The 6,743-nt window shown below is 40.9% G+C and overlaps 1 pseudogene; it reads left to right on the top strand.

Annotated features, from left to right (window-relative positions):
- The first annotated feature begins 342 nt into the window (after window positions 1-342).
- Window positions 343-6,743, top strand: part of LOC147733697 (3-hydroxyisobutyrate dehydrogenase, mitochondrial-like) — a 39,883-nt pseudogene continuing 33,482 nt past the window's right edge.

Genomic DNA, 6,743 nt, shown 5'->3' with positions numbered 1-6,743 from the left:
AACAGATAAGAAACATAAATATGTGTAAATTAAACCTGGATCCTTCATCATATACTAGCACACAGAAAAATCTTAGTTTTCATTGAAGATGATGAGTTTTAGTGGTCAAATAAATTCTGAAAATAAATGCAGTGTTACTCATTAAACATTTCATAATGACTCCAACAAAGGATGCTAAGATGTAAGATCAGCCTAGAAAAAACCTGCTTGTATGCGCTAAGATAAGGAAAGAGTGTATTTTCTCAAGCCAGTTGAAAACAATAGATGGGATAACAGATATTGTACCAGAGCGGCACAGGTTTTCCACAGTACGAATGCTCCAACTTTATCTTTCTCGAACCCATGGCTGCTCTAATCAGAAGGTCCTCTGGTGTACTCAGCAGTTACTGCCGGCATGGCAACCTTACAATGGTGCATTCTAGGACCATGGTGCCAAAACTGCAGTGTTTTATTTGGACTTGATGCCACAGGGAACCCCATGGCAAAAAAGCTTCTGAAGCATGGACATCCTATTTTCACTTTTCATGTTTTACCAGTGGCTTGCATGAAAAACCCAGATTCCAGAAAACAGATTACAGATTCTTCAGCAGACCGGATTATTACTAAACTTCCAGAAAGCTAAAAGCAATTGAAGTATATACAGAAGTGAATGGAATTCTGAAAAACCTGAAGAAAGGTTTGTTGTTCATAGACTCTACTACAATTGATTCAGCAATTTCTAAAGAACGGTCAAGAGCACTGGAGAAAACCAGAGCTGTGTTTATGGCTGCTGGTATGAGAGCAAGCCCATGAACGTGCAACGCACTACGGAGGAGGAGGAGGAGGAGCCACGGAGGAGCACAGCTCGGCTCTGTACCGCAGGTTTGTGTTGCGCTTTTTTTCCGGCTTTGCCGGTTTACCCGGCTTTTCCTGCTAGCGGCCTACCGACTGCCCTGATCTGCAAGCAGGGGGGCGGCAAAGCGCTTCGTTGCCTGAATCTGCCAGCGAGCTCCTGTTAAGTTGCAGCTGCAGGAGGGCTGCAAGTGGAGACAGGAGACACGGCCCGCCATTCCACATTGCCTAGTGTGAGAGGGGGATAAGGGGCACAGTGTCTTGCCTGGAAAAAGCCTGTCACTATTTACCTGCCACCACTTGCCACAGATCCGGAGGTAGAATAAGAGTGGGATTGTGGCATGGCAAGCCTTCCACCTGGGAGCCCTGCTGCCATTCACTGAATTCAGAGCAAGTCCGGACCACAGATGGTTGTGTCAGTGGTGCTCAGGGTCAGGAGTCTAATGCTCCAATACCGGCATGGGTGTCAAAGGTGAGACACAGTGATGCAGCATACAGGGCGACAGGCCTGGTGTAGATACAGCTTTAGTCGCCAGGAATCGGGGATATTTATGGTCACAAAAACAAAAAGAAGAGCAACCACCTAATAGGTGAGCTGAGACCACACTGAGTGCGGGGGCGCAGCGCCTGTACTGTAAAGTGTGAGCCCAGGCCCCGTGCAGAAGCCTCCCAGCTAGGTCTGGGTGCAGCTTGAGGGTTGGACCGGCATGTCTCCCACTCGGTTGTAGGGGGTCATCCGGCAAGCTGAGACAAGTTGATTCAGCACAATCAGTATATTCAGCTGAGTTCACCCAGTTGGACAGTCCTATTTGGCGCTGTAGCATTCCCTCTTTGGATGTAAGCCCACAAACTCAATCTCCTCAATCTACTTGCTGGTGATGCCCTCTAGGGGCCTGCTTTCAGGGCGCTCAACCGCTCCCTTTGGAACACCTGCAGGATCGCTGGGGTTCCACCTAAGGCCAGCGAGTCGCACCTCAGATCATACTAGTCCTCTCAAGTTACTTAAGACCATCAGGCGCAGTAAACCCTGGGATCACCGCTCACACCAGAAATACTATCCCTCCGTGATGTCAATTCTCAAGAAGGGCATGAGGAGTTTACTAAGAGGCACATTGGCAAGGGATAAGGCCCAGGGAGTAGCCTCCAGAGTAGTTTGTGAGGTCGAGGTGGGAGCTTGCCCTGCTCTTTCCGAGCAGTTAGTTGCACTTTCCCCTAAACTTCTTCATCAGAACATTGGCGGAGTAACCTCCAAATCTCAATTAGCAGAGGTCATCGATGGAAGTGTTCTACCAATAGTGGTGGAAAATATCGAGATGGAAATGGATATGTGTTGGGATCTGCTCCTGGCTCACGCATGTGCCCGTGCTGTGATCAGGTTCTATCGGTTCGATTCCAACTTGGAGTGTACAATATGTGTTCTGGTCTGGCAGTTGCTGCCGGGACTCGGAGGTTGTAGTCTTTTCATTGGCTACAAGCTGGTCTTGGACCTTTGTTTTCCCTCGATGTGCCTCGTTGATGTCCTGGTTTTTCCTGACGTCCTGTTTCTGGGGGCCAGTCTTGTGCTGTGGTCCGCCTGATGTCTGCTGTTCCTGGTGTTGGCGCCGTCTGCTGTTTCCTGGCACTGGCGTTGTCTCACTCTCAAGGCTTCTCACTCTAATCTGGTTTGAGGTGTGGTTTTCCATCGCCAGAGTTTTGGGGCCGATGGTGTTGTTACATTACTCGCCAACTGTGAGTTTCTTACTTTATATTGCGTCCTACACGTGCGAACGCTGCCCAGCCTTGAGAATCGGTGCGTTCCCATCTGATGATCCTTCACACAACGTGACTTCGACATCACGCTACGCGGTGGCCATTTTGATCCTCCTCGATGTTCATGCTGGCATTTTGTTTCCATGGAGATGCGCATCACCGGAGATGCACACACCCTTTAAATTCAAACCTACTGTCTCCATTTGCACTATAAGCGCTCTTCGTATTTGTGTATCCAGTGATACACACACCTTTTGTTCTTGTGCTTGCCTTACAGTGACACGCACACTTTGTTTCTGATTTGTGCATTCAGTGATGCGCACACCTTTGTAGATGTTTGCATAACAGTAACTTTGACTCCAATTTTGGGCATTAAGTGGTGTACACCTTGACTCCAAATTACCATTAATGACCATTTGTTTATCTTACTATTAACCTCATCCAGCTCTTGAATCCTTGCTCCATTGTTTCTTACACTCTTTCTCTTTTATTTTTCTATAAACACAACTACAACACAACTTGTATCACTGTGGGGCAGCAACTCACCCACGCTCGATCATGGATCATGTCTTGGCACCTCCTCCTTTTTTACAGTCAGCTGGCACACCACCTGTGCCATGGGAGCAGTGGAAAGACACTTTTGAAGCATATTTAGAGGCCATCGATGGTGAAACCTTCACTTCCAAGAAAAAAAGAGCACTCTTAATTTACAATCTTGGTACTGAAGGCAGGAACATTTTGAAGACTTTACCGCTCAAAGTTGTGAGTACTTTAGGAAGCGGTGGTGACATCTGTGATTCACTTTTAGTTGATGATTATGCCTCTCTTGTAAAAACTTTAGATAAGAGATTTTGTCCTAAAAGGAATGTAGTACTGGAATGTCGCAAGTTCCATCAACGTGCCCAAACTCCTGGCGGATCTATTGATGACTTTGTTGCAACTCTCCAGATTCTTGCCATCAACTGTAACTATAGGGAGTTTTGGGATGAAATTATAGGTGATCAACTAATTGAAAGGACATGCAACAGAGAGATTCAAGAAAATCTTCTTTCCTCTAGTGATCCTGACTTAGAGAGTGCACTTACATTAGCTAAAAGCATTGAGCATTCGCAGTTTTGTGTTAAGGAAATGGATTCTACTTTTTCAACCACGGAAGTAAAACTAATAAACTCCAGACCACCTGCTAAACCTAAACCCAAAGTACCCATGACCAGTGTTTCCCACTCTACCACGTCTCCCCCGACCAAAGTTAAGCCTGAGCAAAATGAGCTTATGTGTTTTCACTGTGGGAGCAAGTCGCATTTAGGCAATGCCAAATTCTGTTTTACTCACAACCAAACCTGTTACAAGTGTGGAACAAAGGTCATTATTCCAGGATGTGTAGAGCTGCTTTTGTTCAAAAGAAATCCTACTCAAACAGTGAAAGCCATTACTGAGGATTCCGACGAAGAGTGTTATGATCTGTTAATGTTGCCTCCTTCGTCTCTCAGCACAGAGGTTAATGAACTATCCTCGTTGGCTGGACTCCACAAGAGAAAATCCCCTTCTTGCTGTATAGCTGTCAATGGCATTAGTCTCAAATTTATCACTGATTCTGGTTCTCCTTTTACCCTCATCAATTCTATCATTTTTGGTAAATTTGTTAGTGCACATTTAGAACCTTCCAACATTAACATTTTTGCATATGGTGGCAAAAGAGTAGAGGTACTAGGAACATTCTCTGCCAAGTTAGTTTTCAATTCTGACCACACCTCTTGAGTTGTATTTGTGGTCAAAGAAGGTGCAAATTTATTAGGTTGGGATGAACAAAGAGCTTTGAACATTGTTCTGGCTCCCAACCATCGTGAAATGGTTGTATCCCGCAGTGCTCTATGGCAATTTTAAAATTCCACTTCTAGCGCACCTTCTGCTCAAACTGTTACCCAGATATACAATGTCAAGTGGGCACAACTGTTTCCTGAGGTATTCAACTGTGAACTTGGAAAGCTTAAAGGTTTTCAGCATCGTATTGTACTCAAGGAAAAGGATCACTGAAATAATATCGAGGGACAAAATATCGACTTGCAAAAATATCGTGGACAAAATATCGACAGACAAAATATCGAGTTTGTATCTACAAACAGGTAAGTACAAAAATATTGAGTACAAAATATCGTTTACAATAATATAGTTTTAAAAAATATCGACTTTATTAAAAACAGTGTTAAATTAAATTAATATTAAAATTTAATTACCAAAATATACTTAAAAATACTTAAATTAACTTATAATAATTAAATAATAAATGAAATTAATAAAAATATTTTTTTACTATCATATTTGTTAAAACATATATATATAGTAACATACTATAATTAAATAAGATACTATTATATTACCGTACGATAGCAAAAGTGTAAAAAATACTATTCCCACTCCAAAGAGTGCAAGCGTAGGGAAAGCATTGGATAGCGTAGGGGTTAAAATTACTATTCCCACTCCAGTGGGTGCAACAGTAGGGAAAGCGTTGGATAGCGTAGGGGTTAAAATTTCTATTCCCACTCCAGTGAGTGCAACAGTAGGGAAAGGGTTGGATAGCGTAGGGGTTTAAATTACTATACCCACTCCAGTGGGTGCAACAGTAGGGAAAGCGTTGGATAGCGTAGGGGTTAAAATTACTATTCCCACTCCAAAGAGTGCAACAGTAGGAAAAGCGTTGGATAGCGTAGGGGTAAAATTTACTATTCCCACTCCAGTGGGTGCAACAGTAGGGAAAGCGTTGGACAGCGTAGGGGTTAAAATTACTATTCCCACTCCAAAGAGTGCAACAGTAGGGAAAGCGTTGGATAGCGTAGGGGTAACAATTACTATTCCCACTCCAGTGGGTGCAACAGTAGGGAAAGCGTTGGATAGCGTAGGGGTTAAAATTACTATTCCCACTCCAGTGGGTGCAACAGTAGGGAAAGTGTTGGATAGCGTAGGGGTTAAAATTACTATTCCCACTCCAGTGGGTGCAACAGTAGGGAAAGTGTTGGATAGCGTAGGGGTAAAAAATACTATTCCCACTCCAGTGGGTGCAACAGTAGGGAAAGCGTTGGATAGCGTAGGGGTTAAAATTACTATTCCCACTCCAGTGGGTGCAACAGTAGGGAAAGTGTTGGATAGCGTAGGGGTTAAAATTACTATTCCCACTCCAGTGGGTGCAACAGTAGGGAAAAAGTTGGATAGCGTTGGGGTTAAAATTACTATTCCCACTCCAGAGAATACAACATTAATACTTCATAAATAATTATAAAATGTATTATTGAATATCTATTAATAATTAATTAAAAATAATTATTATTTGTATACAATGTATTAATTAATATATTATATTTACTAATTAACAATAATTATTTCTATTGATCACCTATTAATACTAATTAATAAAATTATTTACTATTAATTATTTAATAATGAAAAAGTTTTTAACAATTATTTGAAATTAAATAAATATAAATAAATGAAATTAATTAATTATTTATAATTTAATCACTTCCCACCCAATTCCCCTATAAACTCACAACCCGCTACAAAAATAATTTAGTAAAATTTACATAATTACCAATTAATCAATTAATAACAATTAATTACTAATTAAAATGTAATTAATTAACTATTATAAATTAATTAAGTATTAATTTAAATTTACTATCAATAAATAAATTTACATATTTAATTAATTATAATTAAAATACTTCCCACCCTATTCCCCTATAAACCCACAACCCGCTACAGAATTAAATTACGCAATGATTATAAAAACAAAAATCATTAATAAAAATTAATTATAACATAAATACACACTTTTCAACCATATTATACCATAAAAATACACTATAAAATATTAGATATTATTAAAAATTCGATATTTTTTACTATCTATATTTTCAACAGTCGATATTATATCACTTACCTTAAAAACGACATTTTGGTCATCTATATTCTGTCCTGTCGATAAATTGTCCAGTCTATATTTAAAAGTCGATATTATGTCCAGTCCATATTTTGGAGTCGATATTATGTCTGTGCACCCAAGGAAAATGCTAAAGCTGTAGCCCACAAGGTACGTAAAGTGCCTTTGAGTTTACATCCTGAACTCAAGAAAGAACTGGAATGTCTATGTGCTGCAGGAGTTATCGAAT

The sequence above is a fragment of the Lissotriton vulgaris genome, chromosome 2_1, assembly GCF_964263255.1.
Source record: "Lissotriton vulgaris chromosome 2_1, aLisVul1.2, whole genome shotgun sequence".
In the NCBI taxonomy this organism is placed as follows: Eukaryota; Metazoa; Chordata; class Amphibia; order Caudata; family Salamandridae; genus Lissotriton; species Lissotriton vulgaris.
The sequence above is the reverse complement of the archived record's forward strand: the minus strand, read 5'-3'. Positions and strand labels throughout refer to the sequence as shown.